The sequence below is a fragment of the Pseudophryne corroboree genome, chromosome 3 (genome assembly GCF_028390025.1).
Source record: "Pseudophryne corroboree isolate aPseCor3 chromosome 3, aPseCor3.hap2, whole genome shotgun sequence".
Taxonomy (NCBI): Eukaryota; Metazoa; Chordata; class Amphibia; order Anura; family Myobatrachidae; genus Pseudophryne; species Pseudophryne corroboree.
Genome location: NC_086446.1, coordinates 602941289 through 602967974, shown reverse-complemented (window position 1 = coordinate 602967974; position 26686 = coordinate 602941289). Strand labels below are relative to the sequence as shown.

General features: G+C 44.9%; 1 pseudogene; it reads right to left on the bottom strand.

The window, feature by feature from the left end:
• Positions 1-1712: 1712 nt before the first annotated feature.
• LOC134891392 (5S ribosomal RNA) lies at positions 1713-1830 on the bottom strand (annotated as a pseudogene).
• Positions 1831-26686: the final 24856 nt, after the last annotated feature.

The following is a 26686-nucleotide window of genomic DNA, read 5'->3' as shown; positions in this document are numbered from 1 at the left end:
TTTAGTTGTGCCCATTTTAATGTATCATTTGAAAAAATATATGTGCAACCATGACATTCCTACTCTCCAAGAAATTCCAGGTACAGGGAGAGTACAGAACCTTCATATATGGGCCCACTTCTCCATTGACGCGGCACTAGGTGTGATAATGCAATATGTCCTGCACCATCGCAGCCCCTCCCCTGCGACATAATGTTGCAAAAAGTGTCATCAACATAGAAATATAGATTTTGACAGCAGATAACTACTTGTCACATCTGCCCTTTTAATTACATTGCAGCAGCCAGACCAGAATAACATGGCAGAATTCACAAAGCCACATCCATCCCACTGAGACCTACCTTGATATCCAGAGGAAAGACAAAAAGTAGTAAACTATGGGCTTATATATTGTAATTTGTTTTTACTAGAGATGAGCGCCTGAAATTTTTCGGGTTTTGTGTTTTGGTTTTGGGTTCGGTTCCGCGGCCGTGTTTTGGGTTCGAACGCGTTTTGGCAAAACCTCACCGAATTATTTTTGTCGGATTCGGGTGTGTTTTGGATTCAGGTGTTTTTTTCCAAAAACACTAAAAAACAGCTTAAATCATAGAATTTGGGGGTCATTTTGATCCCAAAGTATTATTAACCTCAAAAACCATAATTTACACTCATTTTCAGTCTATTCTGAATACCTCACACCTCACAATATTATTTTTAGTCCTAAAATTTGCACCGAGGTCGCTGTGTGAGTAAGATAAGCGACCCTAGTGGCCGACACAAACACCGGGCCCATCTAGGAGTGGCACTGCAGTGTCACGCAGGATGTCCCTTCCAAAAAAACCTCCCCAAACAGCACATGACGCAAAGAAAAAAAGAGGCGCAATGAGGTAGCTGTGTGAGTAAGATTAGCGACCCTAGTGGCCGACACAAACACCGGGCCCATCTAGGAGTGGCACTGCAGTGTCACGCAGGATGGCCCTTCCAAAAAACCCTCCCCAAACAGCACATGACGCAAAGAAAAAAAGAGGCGCAATGAGGTAGCTGACTGTGTGAGTAAGATTAGCGACCCTAGTGGCCGACACAAACACCGGGCACATCTAGGAGTGGCACTGCAGTGTCACGCAGGATGTCCCTTCCAAAAAACCCTCCCCAAACAGCACATGACGCAAAGAAAAAAAGAGGCGCAATGAGGTAGCTGTGTGAGTAAGATTAGCGACCCTAGTGGCCGACACAAACACCGGGCCCATCTAGGAGTGGCACTGCAGTGTCACGCAGGATGTCCCTTCCAAAAAACCCTCCCCAATCAGCACATGATGCAAAGAAAAAGAAAAGAAAAAAGAGGTCAACAAACAAGAGAAAGACAAAATAACCTTGTGTGGAAGCACTCATTAATTGGATATAGAAAAGAATGTGAAAGGAGTATATGGTTGAGGAGGTGACCCCTTAGAGTCCTACCTCAAAAAGGATTAAAAATTAGCTTTTATTGATTATCTTATTAAAATTCGCTTGGGTGAACAAAAAGTGAATAATAGTATAACAATTGATTTTATCTAGATTGCCGTTGTACCAAATATGGTTCTAGATATAACAGGTGAAAATGTAGATGTAGATATAATTATGGTATAATTATTTGAAAGAAACAGTATATATGGGTCACAGACCAATCGGAATATCTAGTAAGCTTTGAGAAAACAAGAAGAGAGGATAAGATAGGATTTTCCTGATAGGAAAAAGGCCCACAGCACCTAGTATTCCCTGGAGGTCTCCCATCCACGTACTGACCAGGCCAAACCTGCTTAGCTTCCAAGATCGGACGTGATCGGGCGCATTCAGGATAGTATGGCCGTGGGCCAATTGTATCAGGAATTTAAGTATTTGTTGGGTTACTTTGAAAATTAAATAATCCACTAAGGAGTTCCAATCAATAGGACTGGTGTGATAATTGCTTAATGACTGTGGATAAATAAATAAATAAATAAATTGAAACCTGAAGGGTTGGGGGTTGCCACTTTGAGAGTGTCCACTGTAAATAGGCAATGAACTTTGATTGGGTTGCACAAACTTGATGACAAACGTTCTCTTTTCTCTAATTAGAGATAATTACAAATGATCATGCAATTCCTAATTGGTGGTAACCGTGGGTACTGGATTTGTCAAGTCCCACAACATAAAGGTATAAGTGTCCTTTTTTAATACTGACACGGTTAATAAAATTTCTACCTCCTGTGTGAGTTTTGCATCCTGTAAGCTTGCTGAAATAAATACAAAGTGGCAAACATTAAATGCGAACAGCAAAAAATGTTGCCTTTGTCCCCATGTGGGAATAATGATTGCAATGTTGGTATTGGCAACTTACAATTTAAATCCTTATGAAAAAATACGTAAAAAATGAAAAAAATGAAAAAAATGAAAAAATAATAATGAAAAAGAATTGAAAAAGATGGAAAAAATTAGAAAAATGAGAAGGTATAAATGAAAGTCTTATTTTTCCATGTGCTTACAATGTTATTCCTTAATTAGAAATTAATAGGTTCATTCCTAAATATACATGTGGAGCAGGCATTTAGAGTAATTAGACCCAAATTAAAGGTCTTTAGCGCTACTGAAGTACAGATGTAGCATATACAGTACATATGGAGCAGGCATTAGAGTAATTAGACCAAATTGAAAGTCTGTAGCGCTACTGAAGTACAAATGTAGCATATACAGTTACCGCTTCCGGAGATGTGAGTGTCCCGGCAGCCGATCGGTGTAACCTGCTAAACGAAGCTGACCGTGCTCCGAGGTCTGAGACCGTGCGGCCGCCCGTTCCGGAGAGGGCGAAGCCGCAGAGACGTCACTGTCTGGACGTCCTTGTTCTGACGTACGTTTCACCTGTGGAACAGGCTTGTTCACTTAATTGTAAAGCTGGTGCAGATCCACAACTTTGTTCTTAAGAAAAAAGAGGTGCAAGATGGAATTATCCTTGGGCCCTCCCACCCACCCTTATGTTGTATAAACAAAACAGGACATGCACACTTTAACCAACCCATCATTTCAGTGACAGGGTCTGCCACACGACTGTGACTGATATGACGGGTTGGTTTGGACCCCCCCCAAAAAAGAAGCAATTAATCTCTCCTTGCACAAACTGGCTCTACAGAGGCAAGATGTCCACCTCATCTTCACCCTCCGATATATCACCGTGTACATCCCCCTCCTCACAGATTATCAATTCGTCCCCACTGGAATCCACCATCTCAGCTCCCTGTGTACTTTGTGGAGGCAATTGCTGCTGGTCAATGTCTCCGCGGAGGAATTGATTATAATTCATTTTAATGAACATCATCTTCTCCACATTTTCTGGATGTAACCTCGTACGCCGATTGCTGACAAGGTGAGCGGCGGCACTAAACACTCTTTCGGAGTACACACTTGTGGGAGGGCAACTTAGGTAGAATAAAGCCAGTTTGTGCAAGGGCCTCCAAATTGCCTCTTTTTCCTGCCAGTATAAGTACGGACTGTGTGACGTGCCTACTTGGATGCGGTCACTCATATAATCCTCCACCATTCTATCAATGTTGAGAGAATCATATGCAGTGACAGTAGACGACATGTCCGTAATCGTTGTCAGGTCCTTCAGTCCGGACCAGATGTCAGCATCAGCAGTCGCTCCAGACTGCCCTGCATCACCGCCAGCGGGTGGGCTCGGAATTCTGAGCCTTTTCCTCGCACCCCCAGTTGCGGGAGAATGTGAAGGAGGAGATGTTGACAGGTCGCGTTCCGCTTGACTTGACAATTTTGTCACCAGCAGGTCTTTCAACCCCAGCAGACCTGTGTCTGCCGGAAAGAGAGATCCAAGGTAGGCTTTAAATCTAGGATCGAGCACGGTGGCCAAAATGTAGTGCTCTGATTTCAACAGATTGACCACCCGTGAATCCTTGTTAAGCGAATTAAGGGCTGCATCCACAAGTCCCACATGCCTAGCGGAATCGCTCCGTGTTAGCTCCTTCTTCAATGCCTCCAGCTTCTTCTGCAAAAGCCTGATGAGGGGAATGACCTGACTCAGGCTGGCAGTGTCTGAACTGACTTCACGTATGGCAAGTTCAAAGGGCATCAGAACCTTGCACAACGTTGAAATCATTCTCCACTGCACTTGAGACAGGTGCATTCCATCTCCTATATCGTGCTCAATTGTATAGGCTTGAATGGCCTTTTGCTGCTCCTCCAACCTCTGAAGCATATAGAGGGTTGAATTCCACCTCGTTACCACTTCTTGCTTCAGATGATGGCAGGGCAGGTTCAGTAGTTTTTGGTGGTGCTCCAGTCTTCTGTACGTGGTGCCTGTACGCCGAAAGTGTCCCGCAATTTTTCTGGCCACCGACAGCATCTCTTGCACGCCCCTGTCGTTTTTTAAAAAATTCTGCACCACCAAATTCAAGGTATGTGCAAAACATGGGACGTGCTGGAATTTGCCCATATTTAATGCACACACAATATTGCTGGCGTTGTCCGATGCCACAAATCCACAGGAGAGTCCAATTGGGGTAAGCCATTCCGCGATGATCTTCCTCAGTTGCCGTAAGAGGTTTTCAGCTGTGTGCGTATTCTGGAAAGCGGTGATACAAAGCGTAGCCTGCCTAGGAAAGAGTTGGCGTTTGCGAGATGCTGCTACTGGTGCCGCCGCTGCTGTTCTTGCGGCGGGAGTCCATACATCTACCCAGTGGGCTGTCACAGTCATATAGTCCTGACCCTGCCCTGCTCCACTTGTCCACATGTCCGTGGTTAAGTGGACATTGGGTACAACTGCATTTTTTAGGACACTGGTGAGTCTTTTTCTGACGTCCGTGTACATTCTCGGTATCGCCTGCCTAGAGAAGTGGAACCTAGATGGTATTTGGTAACGGGGGCACACTGCCTCAATAAATTGTCTAGTTCCCTGTGAACTAACGGCGGATACCGGACGCACGTCTAACACCAACATAGTTGTCAAGGACTCAGTTATCCGCTTTGCAGTAGGATGACTGCTGTGATATTTCATCTTCCTCGCAAAGGACTGTTGAACAGTCAATTGCTTACTGGAAGTAGTACAAGTGGGCTTACGACTTCCCCTCTGGGATGACCATCGACTCCCAGCGGCAACAACAGCAGCGCCAGCAGCAGTAGGCGTTACACGCAAGGATGCATCGGAGGAATCCCAGGCAGGAGAGGACTCGTCAGACTTGCCAGTGACATGGCCTGCAGGACTATTGGCATTCCTGGGGAAGGAGGAAATTGACACTGAGGGAGTTGGTGGGGTGGTTTGCGTGAGCTTGGTTACAAGAGGAAGGGATTTACTGGTCAGTGGACTGCTTCCGCTGTCACCCAAAGTTTTTGAACTTGTCACTGACTTATTATGAATGCGCTGCAGGTGACGTATAAGGGAGGATGTTCCGAGGTGGTTAACGTCCTTACCCCTACTTATTACAGCTTGACAAAGGGAACACACGGCTTGACACCTGTTGTCCGCATTTCTGGTGAAATACCTCCACACCGAAGAGCTGATTTTTTTGGTATTTTCACCTGGCATGTCAACGGCCATATTCCTCCCACGGACAACAGGTGTCTCCCCGGGTGCCTGACTTAAACAAACCACCTCACCATCAGAATCCTCCTGGTCAATTTCCTCCCCAGCGCCAGCAACACCCATATCCTCCTCATCCTGGTGTACTTCAACACTGACATCTTCAATCTGACTATCAGGAACTGGACTGCGGGTGCTCCTTCCAGCACTTGCAGGGGGCATGCAAATAGTGGAAGGCGCATGCTCTTCACGTCCAGTGTTGGGAAGGTCAGGCATCGCAAACGACACAATTGGACTCTCCTTGTGGATTTGGGATTTCAAAGAACGCACAGTTCTTTGCGGTGCTTTTGCCAGCTTGAGTCTTTTCAGTTTTCTAGCGAGAGGCTGAGTGCTTCCATCCTCATGTGAAGCTGAACCACTAGCCATGAACATAGGCCAGGGCCTCAGCCGTTCCTTGCCACTCCGTGTGGTAAATGGCATATTGGCAAGTTTACGCTTCTCCTCCGACAATTTTATTTTAGGTTTTGGAGTCCTTTTTTTTCTGATATTTGGTGTTTTGGATTTGACATGCTCTGTACTATGACATTGGGCATCGGCCTTGGCAGACGACGTTGCTGGCATTTCATCGTCTCGGCCATGACTAGTGGCAGCAGCTTCAGCACGAGGTGGAAGTGGATCTTGATCTTTCCCTAATTTTGGAACCTCAACTTTTTTGTTCTCCATATTTTATAGGCAGAACTAAAAGGCACCTCAGGTAAACAATGGAGATGGATGGATTGGATACTAGTATACAATTATGGACGGACTGCCATGGTTAGGTGGTATAAAAAAACCACGGTTAGGTGGTATATAATACAATTATGGATGGACGGACTGCCTGCCGAGTGCCGACACAGAGGTAGCCACAGCCGTGAACTACCGCACTGTACACTGGTTGATAAAGAGATAGTAGTATACTCGTAACAACTAGTATGACTGACTATGACGGTATAAAGAATGAAAAAAAAACCACGGTTAGGTGGTATATATTGTAATACAATTATGGATGGACGGACTGCCTGCCGAGTTCCGACACAGAGGTAGCCACAGCCGTGAACTACCGCACTGTACACTGGTTGATAAAGAGATAGTAGTATACTCGTAACAACTAGTATGACACTATGACGGTATAAAGAATGAAAAAAAAACCACGGTTAGGTGGTATATATTATAATACAATTATGGATGGACGGACTGCCTGCCGACTGCCGACACAGAGGTAGCCACAGCCGTGAACTACCGCACTGTACACTGGTTGATAAAGAGATAGTAGTATACTCGTAACAACTAGTATGACACTATGACGGTATAAAGAATGAAAAAAAAAACCACGGTTAGGTGGTATATATTATAATACAATTATGGATGGACGGACTGCCTGCCGAGTGCCGACACAGAGGTAGCCACAGCCGTGAACTACCGCACTGTACACTGGTTGATAAAGAGATAGTAGTATACTCGTAACAACTAGTATGACTGACTATGACGGTATAAAGAATGAAAAAAAAACCACGGTTAGGTGGTATATATTATAATACAATTATGGATGGACGGACTGCCTGCCGACTGCCGACACAGAGGTAGCCACAGCCGTGAACTACCGCACTGTACACTGGTTGATAAAGAGATAGTAGTATACTCGTAACAACTAGTATGACACTATGACGGTATAAAGAATGAAAAAAAAACCACGGTTAGGTGGTATATATTATAATAATACAATTATGGATGGACGGACTGCCTGCCGAGTTCCGACACAGAGGTAGCCACAGCCGTGAACTACCGCACTGTACACTGGTTGATAAAGAGATAGTAGTATACTCGTAACAACTAGTATGACACTATGACGGTATAAAGAATGAAAAAAAAACCACGGTTAGGTGGTATATATTATAATACAATTATGGATGGACGGACTGCCTGCCGACTGCCGACACAGAGGTAGCCACAGCCGTGAACTACCGCACTGTACACTGGTTGATAAAGAGATAGTAGTATACTCGTAACAACTAGTATGACACTATGACGGTATAAAGAATGAAAAAAAAACCACGGTTAGGTGGTATATATTATAATACAATTATGGATGGACGGACTGCCTGCCGAGTGCCGACACAGAGGTAGCCACAGCCGTGAACTACCGCACTGTACACTGGTTGATAAAGAGATAGTAGTATACTCGTAACAACTAGTATGACTGACTATGACGGTATAAAGAATGAAAAAAAAACCACGGTTAGGTGGTATATATTATAATACAATTATGGATGGACGGACTGCCTGCCGACTGCCGACACAGAGGTAGCCACAGCCGTGAACTACCGCACTGTACACTGGTTGATAAAGAGATAGTAGTATACTCGTAACAACTAGTATGACACTATGACGGTATAAAGAATGAAAAAAAAACCACGGTTAGGTGGTATATATTATAATACAATTATGGATGGACGGACTGCCTGCCGACTGCCGACACAGAGGTAGCCACAGCCGTGAACTACCGCACTGTACACTGGTTGATAAAGAGATAGTAGTATACTCGTAACAACTAGTATGACTATGACGACGGTATAAAGAAAGAAAAAAAAATACCACGGTTAGGTGGTATATAATTATACAATTATGGATGGACGGACTGCCTGCCGAGTGCCGACTGCCGACACAGAGGTAGCCACAGCCGTGAACTACCGCACTGTACTGTGTCTGCTGCTAATATAGACTGGTTGATAAAGAGATAGTATACAACAATATACTACTATACTGGTGGTCAGGCACTGGTCACCACTAGTCACACTGGCAGTGGCACTCCTGCAGCAAAAGTGTGCACTGTTTAATTTTAAATTAATATAATATTATGTACTCCTGGCTCCTGCTATAACAACCTGCAGTGCTCCCCAGTCTCCCCCACAATTATTATAAGCTTTTATACATTGATGTGCAGCACACTGGGCTGAGCTGAGTGCACACAGACTGAGTCACACTGTGTGACTGCTGTGTATCGTTTTTTTCAGGCAGAGAACGGATATAGCAGAGAACGGATATATTAAATAAAAGTTAACTTAACAACAACTGCACTGGTCACTGTGGTAAACTCTGTCTGCACAATCTCTCTCTCTCTCTCTCTCTTCTAATCTATTCTAATGGAGAGGACGCCAGCCACGTCCTCTCCCTATCAATCTCAATGCACGTGTGAAAATGGCGGCGACGCGAGGCTCCTTATATAGAATCCGAGTCTCGCGAGAATCCGACAGCGTCATGATGACGTTCGGGCGCGCTCGGGTTAACCGAGCAAGGCGGGAAGATCCGAGTCGCTCGGACCCGTGAAAAAAAAAGTGAAGTTCGTGCGGGTTCGGATTCAAAGAAACCGAACCCGCTCATCTCTAGTTTTTACCCCTAATCTGTTCTGAAGGGCAGTGGTAATCATATATACTTAACCTGTAATCTTCATTATCCAAACTAATCCATGCAGAGAAATATAAAATAAAACCCCATAGGAACTCAAGTCACGGAATATCTGCATTACCAAAAAGCAAGACTGCGGGGTAGAGCCCAATCCCAAGATCAGGATCCGAGGATCAGGATCGGCGGGATCCCGGGACTATGGCCTAAATTTAGCGGGATTTGAATCCCAAGATTGTAGCTTCCAGAGTTGGGAGTCGAGACTCTGAGGGGTACAGGGGGCTTTGAGGACTGAGGGATGGGAGGAGGAGGGAGTGCAGCCACTGAGTCCTGTGCCACTGAGTCCTGCAGATGCTGCTGCCTGCCAGTGCCACCACCACCCAGCCCAAATGCTACAAGAAAGCAAGCAAGCCTTTAGCCAGCAAGAGCCAAGCCAACCAAGCTGCCAGATTAGTGCCTATTTGCTTAACTTGAAGTGAACTGTGCTGCTGTGTCATTGTGTCGACTGACTGCTGCTGCCTGTGCCTGAGCTGCCTGGACTTGAAGTGAAGCTGAGCCCCCATGACTACTACCAGTTGTCAACTCGTGTGACGTGTGTCCAGCTCAGCTGTACTGTTGCTGTTCTTTTGGAGAGGACAGGACTGGAGGAGGCAGGAGGAGCGGGAGTCAGTGAATAATTTTTTTTCTTAGTCTGGGGGGTCATATTTTCATTGACCAACTCAAGCCAATCCCCACCCCCCACAACCGTGGACTACTGTAATGAAGTAATTTGAAGTTTCCAATTAGATTACTTAGTCAGTAATTACTCACCTTCCGAAGCGGTGTCTTTTCATCCAGCGTCTGAACCCAGGTCTTCTACAGGAGGAGTATGTTAGGTGTGTGTTTATAAATGTGTATGAGTGTCTGTGACTGTGTTAGTTTGTGTGTGTGTGTGTGTGTGTGTGTGTGTGTGTGTGTGTGTGTGTGCGTGTGTGTGTGTGTGTGTGGTCCCTGGGCCCCTGTATGTGTGTGACCCTGCCAGTGCCGGCCACTGGGAGAACTACATCTCACAGCAGCCCTTGTGTCTGCCCAGTAGCCCGGGGGCCTCCCAGCAGCACTGTGACTCCCAGCATCCACCTCCCCATTAAGAAGATGGAGGGGAGACCATGGGAACTGCGGAGACCACCGGAGACCCCTGGAGAGGTGAATATCTTATTGTTTTTTATACTGAACACGCAGAAAACCCTGCATTTTTTAAATTGGATACCGCGGGTATCGGGAGCGTGCATACCCGCGGTAATCCAAAATTAGATTTAGATAGAGATTTTTTAACTTCACCAAACCTCGCTTCCAATTAAATCTCCTACTGTGTTGGGAAAATCAGAAAACATGCCTTCTATATAAATAGAACATACCTGAAGGACCACAAGTTCAGCAACACTGTGAACATAAACCAGTGGCGGAACTTCTGTCAGGCCACCCGGAGGCATGGCCTCCAGGAACCGCCCCTTAGCAACCCCATCATGCACCCCACCAACCCCCTTTTAACCTATACCTGGTGCTGGCAGGTGAAGTCCAGGAGGGGGCAGCTTCATCAATGTGCTACAATTTGGGTAAATGCATCTTTAAATGGTTGCGCATTGCCTGTGGCGCACAGTCACTTGCATAGGCTGCATTTACACAGTATGGACTGTTCCTACTTACTCCCTCCTCAGTGCCCCCCTGACAGCTGGCACCCTGAGGCTGAAGCTTGCATTGCCTCCGGGAGTTACACCAATGGCTCACCCTGTTGAAGTGTGGTACTGTGCAAACTCTAGTTATCCTGTCCTCCAGGGAGACTTCATGCCCTATCCCAAGATGGCCACCAAGATCTCTACTGAGCATGTGCAGGGACCACATTGGCTTTACTGAGTAAAGTGATATGGTGGGAGACAGAAGTCTCCTAGTTAGCGTCTACAAGAAACCTGGTTAATAGTTAATACCTGCTATAAACTGTTCCAGCATCCATACACTGCTACCCGTTTGCAGCATACACTCTCTGGCTGGTGAACTGTATGAAACCCCAATCCGATCCAGCTCCACTTAATCACCAGTGTACATGTGACGGCTTTAACTGCTATCTAACAACCAGCACCAATAGTTAAGTAACTGGGCTCTTCATAGTATGAGTCCTCAGCTGGTGTGTGTTCATATAACTCTGCAGTATCAAGTATCAACAGCTGCATGCACATCATTTCCAACACACACGAATGTAAGATTGTCATTACTTTTTTTCAGGATGCCATGAAATGCTAATTACTATGTCTTTCAATGTAGACAAAAAGAAAAAGGTACAATCTCACTTGCGCTCAAAAATGTTCCAAACTCTTCACGATCCTCAGTGTGATGTTTTCACAATGATGGAATGTCCAATGGTAATTTATATAAAGAAACATAAAAAATCACAGGATAGTATGATACTGTATAAATATTCAATTTCACCCAGTTGGTGTTTGAGAAAAAAAAGAGGTGATGTAGAAATAGTCCCAATCCAGTATCAGGTTTCCTTCCTCTTTCACGTCAACACCCAAGGTAGTGATAGATGTGACACTTGAATAGATGCTTACATGAATGCTTACTTGTAAACAATGGATGCGAAACACATAAAGGTTTCTTTGGTTCTTTATGGAGTCCTTACCAACTGGTGCCTCTCATTACATATGAGTACAGGTTGAGTATCCCATATCCAAATATTCAGAAATACGGAATATTTTGAGTGAGAGTGAAATAGTGAAACCTTTGTTTTCTGATGGCTCAATGTACACAAACTTTGTTTAATACACAAAGGGGTATATTTACTAAAATTCGTATTACAGTGATTTGGTGAGAGATGAATCATGAATGACATCGAATGTGTGAATTTGCAACTTTTTGAATTTGGGCCCTCATTCCGAGTTGATCGGTCGCAAGGCGAATTTAGCAGAGTTACACACGCTAAGCCTACGCCTACTGGGAGTGTATCTTAGCATCCTAAAATTGCGACCGATGTATTCGCATTATTGCGATCACAAACTACTTAGCAGTTTTAGAGTAGCTCCACACTTACTCTGCCTGTGCGATCAGTTCAGTGCTTGTCGTTCCTGGATTGACGTCAGAAACACACCCAGCGTTCGCTCAGACACTCCCCCGTTTCTCCGGCCACTCCTGCGTTTTTTCCGGAAACGGTAGCGTTTTCATCCACACGCCCCTAAAACGCCGTGTTTCCGCCCAGTAACACCCATTTCCTGTCAATCACACTACGATCGCCGGAGCGAAGAAAATGCCGTGAGTAAAAATCCTATCTTCATAGCAAAGTTACTTGGCGCAGTCGCAGTGCGACTATTGCGCATGCGCACTAAGCGAAATTTCACTGCGATGCGATGAAAAATAACGAGCGATCAACTCGGAATGAGGGCCTTGTTACGCCTCATTTACTATGGTGTCGTATTTTGATTTTTCGTATTTTTCGATGTCGATGTCATTCGTATTTTTTCCAAGTTAGAATGCGGCCGACTTGTATTTTGCGGACGTGTTTTTTGTAGTTTTTACGAATTCATATTTTTTTTATATCGTCAGTATTTTTTCCGTTCCCGGCCGCGTTTTTTTCTGACTTTCGTTTTTGTCACTCATCTGTGATTGGTTGGGTTTGTGATGGAGGAGTGTCTTTGCTCATTACTATAAAATCCGACCGCACCTCGTGGGTTTAGCTGGTGGAGAGGTGAGAGGAAGTGGTCTGTGGTATAGGAGAGTTGTTAGAAGTTTTTGGTGGATTTTTGCGATTGCTGAGTGCTGTACTGTGTGTGTAAGTAGTCTTGTCATACTTGTGTAGTTTATTTAAAGTTTGTTACATTTATTGTGTTTGTGTTTTTTTCAGTCTATTGTCATTGTGTGTGTGTGTGTGTGTGTGTGTGTGTGTGTGTGTGTGTGTGTGTGTTTGGTGTGTGGTGTGTGGTGGTAGTGGAGGACAGGGGTGTATCTAGGGGTCCGAGCGCCCCCGGCAAAGTAAAAGACTGGCATGCCAAAAAGAGGCATGGTCACTCAATAGTACCCCAATTCAAATGGCACCACACAGTAGTGCTCCTTACTCACATTACACAGCACAGTAATGTCCGTTATTCAAGTTATGCAGTAGTGCCCCTTATACACATTATGCCACACAGTAGTGCCCATATATATGGGCACGCTTCTATGAAAGTGGATGTGGCCTTGCAATTTTATATTATGATATCAAACTATAAATATATAATCACACACACACACACACACACACACACACACACACACACACACACACTTGGCAGCCTTACACACAATGCCCACAGCAGTGCTCCTTATGCCAGTATAGTGCACATAATGTCCCCAGTATAGCGTAAGATATACATAACTTTCCAGTATAGTGCCAGATGCACATAATGCCCCCAGTATAGTGCCAGATGCACGTAATTTTGCCAGTATAGTGCCAGATGCACATAATGTCCCCAGTATAGTGTTAGATACACTTAATGTCCCAGTATCAGATACACTTAATGTCCCAGTATAGTGTCAGATACACTTAATGTCCCAGTATAGTGTCAGATATACATAATGTCCCCTAGTATAGTGACAATTACACATAATAACCCCAGTAGTGCAGTGCCAGATGCACGTAATGTCCCCAGTACAGTGTTAGATACACTTAATGTCCCAGTATAGTGTCACATTGAGTTATTGTCCCAATATACTGCCAGACGCACATATGCCCCCATAGTGTCAGACACACATATGCCCCCACAGTGTCAGACACACATATGCCCCCACAAGTTCAGACACACATATTTCCCCACAGTGCCAGATACACATACTGTCCCCACAGTGCCAGATACACATACTGTCCCCACAGTGCCAGATACACATACTGTCCCCACAGTGCCAGATACACATACTGTCCCCACAGTGCCAGATACACATACTGTCCCCACAGTGTCCGATATACATACTGTCTCCACAGTGTCCGATACACACACTGACCCCACAGTACCAGTTACACATATGCCCCCACAGTATCAGATACACACACTGCCAGATACATATATGCCCCCACAGTATGAAATACACATATGCCCCTACAGAGCCAGATACACACATACCCCCTCAGTGTCAGATACACACATGTAGAGTTCCTTGATTGCAGTGTGGTGCGGTGCCGGTGGCTGCCACTGCTACATGCTGTGATGGTTACTGGGCATCCCTGTTGGTGAGTAACTACACAGGGGTAAGAGGATAGTTCCTGACTCTAATCTACCTAATGGCCATGGGTGGCACAGCTGGACAGCGCCCCACCTCGGCTGGCTCCCCTGGCGAGTGCCATCCTGGCCAATAGGTAGATACGCCCCTGGTGGAGGAGTGTGTTTTGTGTTTTATTATTTCTCAGTGTTCTTTGTTGTTTGTCAGTAATATGTTGCAGTCAGAAGTGTGAGGTGGCGGAGGTGAGTGAGGTGGAGGAGGTGAGTGAGAGAAAGGAGGTGAGTGAGAGGGAGGAGGTTAGTGAGGTGGAGGAGGGTGAGGTTGCTGCTGCGGCCTCGAGTGAGAATGACAGTGATGGTGCTGTTGCTCCACAGCCACGCACCACTACAAAGACGGGGCGCAATGTGAAGTTCAGCTATGCTGAGAATGTTGCATTGGTGCGTGAGCTGATGCACCATCATCGCCAGCTGTTTGGCCATGATACGGCCAAGGTTCCTTCACGCAGGAAAAATGTTCTGTGGGGGAAGGTAGTAGCGGCAGTTAACAGTGAGGGTGTGGTGAGGAGGACCGAGGACACGTGTCGCAAGAGATTCTACGACATCAAGCGCCGTGTCAAGGCTAAGATGGCCAAGGAGGCTAAGTCAGCCAGACAAACAGGGGGTGGCCAGCCCTTTAGAGCGTCGTATCGGGAGTGGGAGGAGCCTGTGCAGTCCCTTATTCCACCAGAAGTGGTTGGTGCGACTAATGTCCGGAATTTGGATCATCCTAGGCAGGATGGTGAGTTATTTTTTTTATATTTATTGTGCGTTTACATATGTTCTTTGACCTTAGTTGGATAAAATGTCTTGTCGATGTTTTTAAAAAAAAATTATTTAAAGTGTGAATTTATTTATTTGCAGTGTTTTAAAAAAAAATAAGTTCTGTATTTTTTTCTTTGTATTGTGAAGTTGTGAGCTTACCAGGCCATTTTGCGTCCTCAATTTATCCTGTTCTGGTTTGGTATATTTGTGGATCTGTCCCGTATGGTTACATTTTTATTGGCCTTTTAATTAAGTGTGAGTCACGTGTTTTCATGAATGTAATCAGCCATTTTGGTACTTTTTTTATGGCTAATGTATGTTGGTGTTTATAGGCCTTTGTGTGCAAGATGTTTTTATTCGAGCAGCTTAATTCTTGTCAATGTGATGTTTGTGCATTTGTTGGTATTGTTAGTTATTTTTGCCATTAATAATGTATTCTGTTAGAGAAGAATATTCTTAGTGTAAATTCATCCATGGTTGGATTTTGAGTTGTTTAACATTGTAAACTAAACACCTTGGTGTATGGATTTGTTGTTTTAATTGATCCATAATTATACTATACACACACAATGAAGTCACCCAGAAATGCATTACAAAAGTGAGTTACTTTTATCATAATGTTCTTCAGATGTCCATATCACAAAATGTTTTTTTTACAAAAATGTACTCAGATTATAATGTACATAAACACAATCTTCCTATTTAAACAGTACGAAAGAAAGCCAGCACAGCCAGGACACAAACCACACTGCCAAGAGCAGTGGATGCTGGCGATACAGGTAAAATATACTTTGTGACACATATTCTGCGAACACAAAGAAAAACAGAATAATAATGTTTGTTTTAACCCATAGGAACTTCCTCATCGCACCACACTCCACAAAGACGTTCTTCACAGGGGTCTGCCAGTCGCCAGAAGAGGGCAAGCAAGAGACGCCATCCTGATGTGGCAACGACACCCGCATCATCTCCACCACAACGGCGCATCTCCACTGTGTTGTCTCAGCCACCAGCAGCCATTTTGTCCAGCCCGCAATTCGAGGCACCACAATCCCCTCAGCTGTTTGGTGAGTAAGCACAAATAATTACATTACATACTTACACAGTGTTTTTGCACACAAAATACACATCACCAAAAAAACACACTCATCCTTGTACTAATCAACACCAGCAAGCACATGGTTTGCATAATTTAGTGGTTCATATCACCACTTTACAATATGCGCTAAATAGGTGTGCACACTTGAGCCAAGCAGTAGTTTTTTTAGTTTCAATTTTAAAAAATAAAAAAAATGTTTAGTGCCCAAGACTGACATCCTTTAACAATGGATGAGTGTATTCCTAATCTCATTTAATGTATTGTGTATGTTATCCGAAACAAAATTTACTCCATAATATATCATTGGTGGCAGTTGAATTTTTTATAGTTCTCTGTGTTTGCCCAGTAAGTTTGGTCTAAGTCCAACATTTACAATAGTAACTGTTTGAATGAATCGGTTATCTAAGAACCAGCATATTGTGAAAAAACATTTAGGTAAATTATTATTGGTGTCTACACTTTTTTTAATGTTAAACATGCATATTAAAAAGTCATGCATGTTTACGTAAAGCTGTAACCAACTGTTATGATTCCTGTACTCCAGACCGGAGGAGATCTTATGGCAGAGGTCTGAGTACAGGGAAAATAAGCTGGTTGTGGGAGCAGGAGAGCCTAGTAACCCCTGGCACCCTAACTCCGTTGTCTCGCCCGTGTTATCAGAAATCCCCTGCGAGACTATGGTTGCTTGAGCCCATGGCAGCCGCGTTCGAAGGGCGGATTATGTCTGCCCAACCCCGATGCCCCCGCAGGTCTTAAAGGGAGACAAGGGGAAGTCCGAGACAGGGTGATAACAAGGGGCCCTCTGACTAAGCAACCAGGCCAGGGGTTACAAGCTAACTAACTTAAACCAAAGGTATGTGCGGACTAGCCGCCAGGGAAAAGGACAACCAAAGATCCCCTGATCCGTTACTCCTATCCAGCACCGCTGGATACCAGAGTGGATCTGTGGGAGCGGAATCCTCCGCAAAAGCTCCAGAACACAAGTAAACTAAATAATAAACAGTAAGCGGACAAGCCGCAACACACGGCTGAGCCGCGACTCACGAACACCACAAGATGTTAAAGGTGCTCGGTCAGACTCCAGGAACAGATGACAAACTTCCGAGTACAGGATCTCTGAGGACAGGAACAACCGGATTGAGCAGGACTGGAAACTCTCTGTAGCAGACACAGGCAAACAGGAAGCTATCACCGGCGTCTGTAAGGAGTCCTGAGGGTGCCTTTATTCAGGAACCCTCCAATCAAAATCCAGACAGGGTAATCAACTGAAATGCCGTGCAGCTTGCATGCTGCACGGCCAGCACACCATGAGGTAATCAGGACAGACCCAGCAACGGGGAACGCGGCTGAACGTGGCGTCCCCGTTGCTAAGGTCAGAGCGGCTCCGTGCGCCCGGCGTCTAGCGTTGCCAGGGAGCCGGCGGCTGTACGCGCACGGCGTCCCTGGTTGCTAGGCGCCGGGCCGCACCGACGAGCGGACCCCGGCGCCTAACAGTACCCCCCCCCTTGAGGAGGGGTCAAGGAACCCCTAAAGCCGGGTTTCTGAGGAAATTCTCGAAAAAATGCCCTTTTGAGCCTCGGGGCATGAAGATCCTCATCCAGGACCCAAGACCTTTCCTCTGGCCCATAACCTCTCCAATGTACCAAAAAATAAAGCCGACCCCGGGACAACTTGGAATCGAGAACCTTCTCCACCAAGAACTCCTGCTGACCCTGTACATTTATTGGTGATCTCCCCTGAGATATTTTATGAGGAAATCTACTGGACGAAACATATGGTTTCAGTAATGAGCAATGGAAGGTATTTCCGATCCGTAAAGTTTTTGGTAAACGTAACCGGAAAGCAACTGGATTGACTTTTTTGATAATGAGAAATGGTCCAATAAATCTAGGACCCAATCTGGCTGAGGTTTGTCGAAGTTTAATGTTGCGAGTCGACAACCACACCCTGTCTCCTACTTTAAAAGTGCACGGCCGCCGGAGCCTGTCAGAAAATCTTTTTTCCCGGAATGCTGCTTTTCTGAGAGCCAAGTGCACTTTTTTCCAAATAAGTTTAAGATGAGAGGTCAGGGCCAGAGAGGAGACAGAGGAATGTTGAAAAAATGAATTAGCTCTGGGGTGAAAACCAAAAACTGCAAAAAATGGAGACACATTGGTGGAGGAATGACAGGCATTATTATAAGCAAACTCCGCCAATGGAAGAAACTCAGACCAGTCATTTTGGAGTTTGGCCGAGTACAAACGCAAATATTGTTTTAGAGATTGGTTAACTCGCTCAGTCTGCCCATTGGATTGGGGATGATAACCGGACGTTAAAGATAATTTCATCTTTAACGAAGCACAAAAAGACTTCCAAAATTGTGCAATGAATTGTGGACCCCTATCAGAAACAATATCAGTGGGTAAGCCATGGAGTCTGAAAACATGGCGGAGGAACAAGACTGCCAATCCCTGGGCAGATGGCAATCGGGGAAGAGCAATGAAATGGGCCATTTTGCTAAAACGGTCCACTACCACCCATATGACTCGGCATCCGGCTGACAGAGGGAGGTCCACCACAAAATCCATGGAGATATGCGACCATGGCCTCAGGGGAACATTCAAGGGCATAAGTTGACCTATAGGCAAAGAACGGGGAACTTTATGCTGTGCACAGACCTGACAAGAAAAAACAAACTCTTTAATGTCTTTGGAAAGACCAGGCCACCATACTGAGCGGGAGACTAATTCCAAAGTCTTAGCGATTCCCGGATGCCCGGCAACCTTGCTATCATGAAACTCCGCCAAAACAGTAGCTCTCAAAAACTCAGGGACAAAAAGACGACCAGCAGGAGTATTTCCAGGAGCTTGATGTTGAAGCAGCTTTAACTGGGTAAATACATCCTGTGTGAGGCCTGCCCGAATGACTGAAGACGGAAGTATGGGAGTAACAGGACTATTGTCTTGAACTGGAAGAAAACTGCGTGACAGGGCATCTGCCTTAGTATTCTTGGAACCTGGCCTGAAGGTGATAATGAATTTGAAACGAGTAAAAAATAAAGCCCAACGAGCCTGCCGGGCATTCAGTCATTTAGCAGATTCAATGTATTGAAGATTTTTGTGATCAGTCAAAACTGAAATGGTATGGGTCGCTCCTTCAAGCCAATGCCTCCACTCCTCGAAAGCCCATTTAATAGCCAGCAATTCCCGGTTACCAACATCGTAGTTGGATTCTGCAGATGAGAATTTCCTGGACATAAAGGCACAAGGATGTAATTCAAGGGAATCTGTATCCTTCTGAGAAAGGATAGCCCCAACTCCAACCTCCGAGGCATCAACCTCAACAATGAAAGGCAATTCTGGGTTGGGATGTCTAAGGACAGGGGCTGAGACAAAGGCTTGTTTCAAGGCCTGAAAAGATAACTCAGCTTCACATGACCAATTGGTAGGATCTGCTCCCTTCTTAGTAAGTGCCACAATGGGAGCAACTAGGTCAGAGAAAGAGTGAATAAATCTTCTATAGTAGTTCGCAAACCCATAAAAAGCGCTGAATTGCTTTTAAGTTGGTGGGTTGCGCCCAACTAAGGATGGCTTGGAGCTTCTTTGGTTCCATACGGAATCCCCGAGGGGAAATAATGTACCCTAAAAAGGATACCTCCGTGACATGAAATTCACACTTCTCCAGTTTGGCATATAGGTGATTTTCACGTAATTTCTTTAGCACCTGACGCACCTGGGTAACATGTTGTTCTACAGAGTCAGAATATATCAAAATATCGTCTAAGTAGACTACAACGAATCTTCCAAGAAATTCACGGAGCACATCATTAATGAGATCCTGGAAAACTGCCGGAGCGTTTGACAGGCCGAATGGCATAACCAGATACTCATAGTGGCCTGATTGAGTACTGAATGCCGTTTTCCACTCATCCCCTGACTTGATTCTGATGAGGTTATATGCTCCTCTAAGGTCAATCTTAGAAAAAATCACAGCCGAACGTAGCTGATCAAAGAGGACAGAGATCAGCGGCAGAGGGTAAGTATTCTTTACTGAGATTTTATTCAAAGCTCTAAAGTCAATGCAGGGTCTGAGTGAACCATCCTTCTTCTCTACGAAGAAGAAACCTGCACTTAAAGGGGATTTAGATGGCCTGATAAAACCTTTCCCAAGGCTTTCTTTCACATACTCATTCATGGCCACAGTTTCAGGACCAGACAATGCATATAACCTTCCTTTAGGCAACGTGGCACCAGGAATTAGCTCAATGGCACAATCGTAAGGCCTATGGGGAGGCAGAATATCCGCATTGCCCTTGGAAAACACGTCAACAAAATCCTGATATTCCTCAGGAATGGGTGCAGGAACGGCGGCAGCTACTCGGATAGGAAGCGTAATACATTCTTTATTACAGATGGTACCCCATTGTAAGATCTCCCCCGACTGCCAATCAATGATGGGATTATGAAAGGCCAGCCAAGGGTGACCCAGAACCACAGGAACTGCTGGACAATGAGTAAGGAAAAACTCAATCTTTTCAGAATGCAGGGCTCCCACCGAGAGTAAAACAGGAGGTGTACCTAGAGAAATAACCCCATTGGACAAGGGACTCCCATCTAAACCATGCATGGTGACACACCTACCCAAGGTTAACTGAGGAATACCTAAGGCCTTGGCCCATGTTAAATCCATAAAGTTCCCTGCAGCTCCGCTGTCCACAAAAGCAGAGACCGAGGAACAGAGGCTGCCAAAGGAAACTTTAGCAGGAACTAACAGTGAGTTATTTGAGGAGATGAGCTGCAGACCAAAGTGAACCCCCTCACAATTCACTTGGTCAGGAAGTTTCCCGATTTGTTCGGACAACTACGGGCAAAATGTCCCTTACCTCCACAGTATAAACAAAGACCAGAATTTTGCCTCCTGGTTCTTTCTTCAGGAGACAGTTTGGAGAGACCTATCTGCATAGGCTCCTCCATGTCTACAGGAATGGAAAGCACACAAGGAGTAGACCCGACAGATGCCCCTTTTTCAGCCCTCCGCTCTCTGAGCCGACGATCTATCTTAATAGAGAGCTCCATGAGTTTATCGAGAGTCTCAGGAGTGGGATACTGAAGGAGACTGTCTTTTATAGATTCAGATAAGCCGAGGCGAAACTGACTGCGCAGAGCTGGGTCATTCCATCCACAGTCGTTCGACCAACGGCGAAACTCCGTACAATAATTCTCTGCGGGATTCCTACCCTGTCTAAGAGCACGCAACTGACTCTCAGCGGACGCCTCTCTATCAGGGTCGTCATACAATAGCCCTAAAGATTTTAAAAAGGCGTCTACAGACGATAAGGCCGGATCGTCTGTCTTTAAACCAAAAGCCCAGGTCTGAGGATCCCCCTGAAGCAGAGAAATAATAATTCCAACCCGATGAGCCTCCGTACCTGAGGAGACTGGTCTTAAACGAAAATAAAGTTTACAAGACTCTTTAAAATTAAAAAACTGTTTTCTATCCCCAGAAAAACGGTCAGGCAGATGCATTTTTGGTTCAGGGATGACCCTCGGGGAAGTCCGTAACAGATCTTCCTGTGACCTCACCCGGAGGGACAGATCCTGAACCATCTGAGTAAGTTCTTGAATCTGACTAACTAGAAGCTGGCCAGGATTTGGCCCAATACCGGCGGGATTCATGAGGCCGACAAAATCTCCCAACTGAATAAGTGAAAAAATTAACTCCTGTTAATTAAAATTTTTTCTTTTGTCGGGCCGGTGATAATGTTATGATTCCTGTACTCCAGACCGGAGGAGATCTTATGGCAGAGGTCTGAGTACAGGGAAAATAAGCTGGTTGTGGGAGCAGGAGAGCCTAGTAACCCCTGGCACCCTAACTCCGTTGTCTCGCCCGTGTTATCAGAAATCCCCTGCGAGACTATGGTTGCTTGAGCCCATGGCAGCCGCGTTCGAAGGGTGGATTATGTCTGCCCAACCCCGATGCCCCCGCAGGTCTTAAAGGGAGACAAGGGGAAGTCCGAGACAGGGTGATAACAAGGGGCCCTCTGACTAAGCAACCAGGCCAGGGGTTACAAGCTAACTAACTTAAACCAAAGGTATGTGCGGACTAGCCGCCAGGGAAAAGGACAACCAAAGATCCCCTGATCCGTTACTCCTATCCAGCACCGCTGGATACCAGAGTGGATCTGTGGGAGCGGAATCCTCCGCAAAAGCTCCAGAACACAAGTAAACTAAATAATAAACAGTAAGCGGACAAGCCGCAACACACGGCTGAGCCGCGACTCACGAACACCACAAGATGTTAAAGGTGCTCGGTCAGACTCCAGGAACAGATGACAAACTTCCGAGTACAGGATCTCTGAGGACAGGAACAACCGGATTGAGCAGGACTGGAAACTCTCTGTAGCAGACACAGGCAAACAGGAAGCTATCACCGGCGTCTGTAAGGAGTCCTGAGGGTGCCTTTATTCAGGAACCCTCCAATCAAAATCCAGACAGGGTAATCAACTGAAATGCCGTGCAGCTTGCATGCTGCACGGCCAGCACACCATGAGGTAATCAGGACAGACCCAGCAACGGGGAACGCGGCTGAACGTGGCGTCCCCGTTGCTAAGGTCAGAGCGGCTCCGTGCGCCCGGCGTCTAGCGTTGCCAGGGAGCCGGCGGCTGTACGCGCACGGCGTCCCTGGTTGCTAGGCGCCGGGCCGCACCGACGAGCGGACCCCGGCGCCTAACACCAACCAGAAGACCAACACTTCCTCAATTGTTGTTGACTTCAACCCCATACAGATGCAGACATCATGCCCCAGGAACCCCAGCAGGAAACAGACTTGCAGCAAACATTCACACTCCACCTGCAAGCAATTGATAATAACCAACCAACCATGCTGGCTGACATAACTCCACCAATTCAAACATCCCCAACCCCCAATTGAGCCCAACACCACCCCAGCCACAAATTGACCAAACATTTTGGGACAGTTGGACCTAACAACAGGCACAAAACCATGCCTGTCTGCATACACACAGCCAATATTTGGCCAGTCTGGCCCATCATCTACCTAGACTCAGTAGAAACACAAGCAGACTGAATGTGCAACTTGTCAGAGTGGCCAATACTATGGAGCAGATGAGAGCCGACAACAGCCAACATATAGAAAGTTTTCAGCGCATAATGGATAAGCAACACCGCCATCAACAAGCCCTCATTCAAATCATACAAAACAATCAGCTAATCACTGAAAGCCTGTCCCGAATCATCGCCAACAACACAGCCGCAACAACACAACTTACAGCAAGCCTGAACAACCTGAGCCAAAACCTTAATTTGCTGGCATCACAGCAACAAGGATCCAGCTCAGGGACAACCACACCTAGCCAGACCCAAGTTACCTCCCAGTTCGAAGATCGAGCAGAACACGCTCCAATGTGCCATCCCAAACATCTGTAGCCAGCAAACACCCCCCTAAGAAATGACCAACCCTGCAGCTGTATAGACACTATTCCCCAGCATATTACAACAATATTGAATTGTGGGACACCCAAACAAATTATTTAAGGTAATAAATTTCTAAAACGCTATATGTGCAATGTTTAATTTGTTATTGACTGTCAGTGTAACACGATAATTGTATTTACTAACTTTAAACAACATGCCTAACATGAAGCATTACCGCATCACATACATAATTCAGTACAAAATATTGTTTATGATTGCTGTTAGCCAATGTGGGGTAAGCAAAATGCCAGACATTACTCAATGGTCATTATGTAAGGGTCAATAGCATACAAAAATTTAAACACACCTTACAATGAAACACAACACAAACACAACCAAAAACAAAAAAAAGTGATAGTTTGTTACGGCATACTTAACTCCAAATTATCATTTAGGGAACTATTCACATCACAAGATAAAAAATGTGTTTTTCATTAAAAAAAACAACACACCCAATAAAAATATAGATATGAATTTTTAAAGCTAACTGCTACACAACAGATAGACATAAACACATATATAGTACATACACTACAATCAAATAACTATATTTGTAGTGAGCAAGAGCTACATTTATATTGTAATGACATTTGTGTGCCATATTTGTTTATATAGAAAACACACTGAAAAAAAAAACTTACCGCCAAAATGTCGCAGGATCAGTTCTTGCCTTACCTGACTTCCTACATCTGTACTCACACTGTCACCAGATGTTTCTAACTCCACTACTTGCTGACTGTTTTCTTCATCACCAACATCATCATCCTCCTCCTCCTCAACATGTTGCAGATGTTGCTGCAAACACATGTTATGAAGAAAACAGCAGCAGAACACAATTCTAGTCACCTTTGAGGGACTATACAACAAAAGCCCTGCAGACTTATCCAGACACCGAAACCTAGATTTCAGCACACCAAAACATCTTTCTATCACATTCCGCGTGGACTTATGTGCATTATTGTAATTGTGTTCAGCAGGGGAATTAGGTTGGGACAATGGAGTCAGAAGCCAAGAGAAGCAGCCATATCCCCATCACCTGAAATACATATATAGGCAACATTAGGAAATATGCTTTAGACAACAAACTGTAAACATATTGACCATGTTGAGCTTAACACACATACACACAGAAAACTTAGTACATACCCAGCAGCCATCCATAGGGCATTTGTCCGGCCTCAAATTTATCACAGAGGGATGACTGACTGAGGATGAAGGAGTCATGGCAGCCACCAGGGAAACCCACAACACCACTCATAATTTTATGAGTTGCATCACAAACCACCTGGACATTAGTGGAGTGGGCCAGATGTCTATTGGTATAAATATATTGCCTGCCCCTAGGTGGTCTCAGCTCAATGTGTGTGCAATCTATGGCACCCAGCACATTGGGCATGCCAGAAAGCTCATAGAAAGCTACCCTGACTGCATGCCACTGCAACTCCTGGGTAGGGAAGCAGATAGAGGCATCTATGTGTGGATCCAAAGCATCCAAAACCTGAGTGTACATTACAAAATATAAGGTGAGTGTCATGACCTGTAAGAAATACAAGACTGTGTAATATTACATTACAGAATATAAACTTAGACATAGAGGAGTATGTATGGTTTACCTCACCTGATTTAAGTATTTAGAAAAGGTGGGCTGTGAGATTCCAATTACATCACCAGTCACAGCCTGAAAGCTGCCAGTAGCCATAAAGTGCAAAACAGCCAGGAGTTTGTGCAGGCCTGAGACAGAGCGAGAGCGTGCTGTCTCAGGGTCTAGGTCCAGTTTGACAAGGTCATACAGACGGAAAATGTTGTTTCTATTTAGCCGGAAGATCTGTATGACCTGGTCATCGGCCAATGCGTTTAAGTTTAAACACCCCCTAAACAAACGAGGCCTGTGCAGCCTCCGCGGCACCTGTACAACCTGGAGGGAGCAGTCTCAGGAATCCCACAGCAAACAAAAATTCAGTACTACACACGGCAGCAGCCATTTCAGAGTGAGAGATTAGTCAAATGTGCTTGGGCCCCTTTTAAAGGGCCAAAAATGCAGGTGTGATTAATGATGAATTTGAAACACGTGTAAACACGCTTCTCAAAAGCAGGTCTATTTTTTTCCGTGTTTTTTTACGATTCACTTTTTTTCACGGCCGCAAATGCACTTTCACGGTAGAGATTACATATCCAAATGAATAGTAAATTACCGAGTTCTATACCTAAACAGCCCTGTTTGACCGATGGTGTATTCATTCGTATTTGTGAAGTTGGGTCGCAAAAAAATACGAATGCCCTCATCACTGCCAAGAGTTGTGTTCAGTAAATTCCCGAGATGACACTTTGATGAAAAAACACCAAATCGGTCAAAATCGGGAGCTTAGTAAATATACCCCAAAGTTATAAAAAATATTGTATTAAATGACCTTCAGGCTGTGTGTATTAGGTGTATATGAAACATAAATGGATTGTGTGAATGTACACACACTTTGTTTAATGCACAAAGTTATTAAAAATATTGGCTAAAATGACCTTCAGGCTGTGTGTATAAGGTGTACATGAAACATAAATGCATTCTGTGCTTAGACTTGGGTCCCATAGCCATGATATCTCATTATGGTATGCAATTATTCCAAAATACGGAATAATACAATATCCAAAATACTTTTGGTCCCAAGCATTTTGGATACGGGATACTCAACCTGTATAAAACCAGAGATGGACCATGTAAGAATCCAAAACTATTTATTTAAAATATGGGACAAAACAACCATACCATAGTGATGCTGAACATGCAGTCACTGGAAGAAGTGACCCGGGTAGCAATACATACACAGTGGGTGCAGGTATACGGAATAGGTTATTTGACCGATATAATAACATTGTATTCTACGCGTTTTGACGCTCTGTGTTGTTTTTATCAAGTTGACAGCAGTGTTGTAAGCATGATTTGTGCAGTGTCCCAGCAGCAGCACCAACTCGCAGGCATGAGGAATCAAGCAGTGAGGTCCAGTAGGAAGCGATCCATACCACAGAGATTCCGGGAGAATGTGGGAGAGGAAATCATTCAATCAATTGAATATTTATACAGTATCATACTATCCTGTGATTTTTTGTTTCTTTATATATATTACCACTGGACAGTCCATCGTTG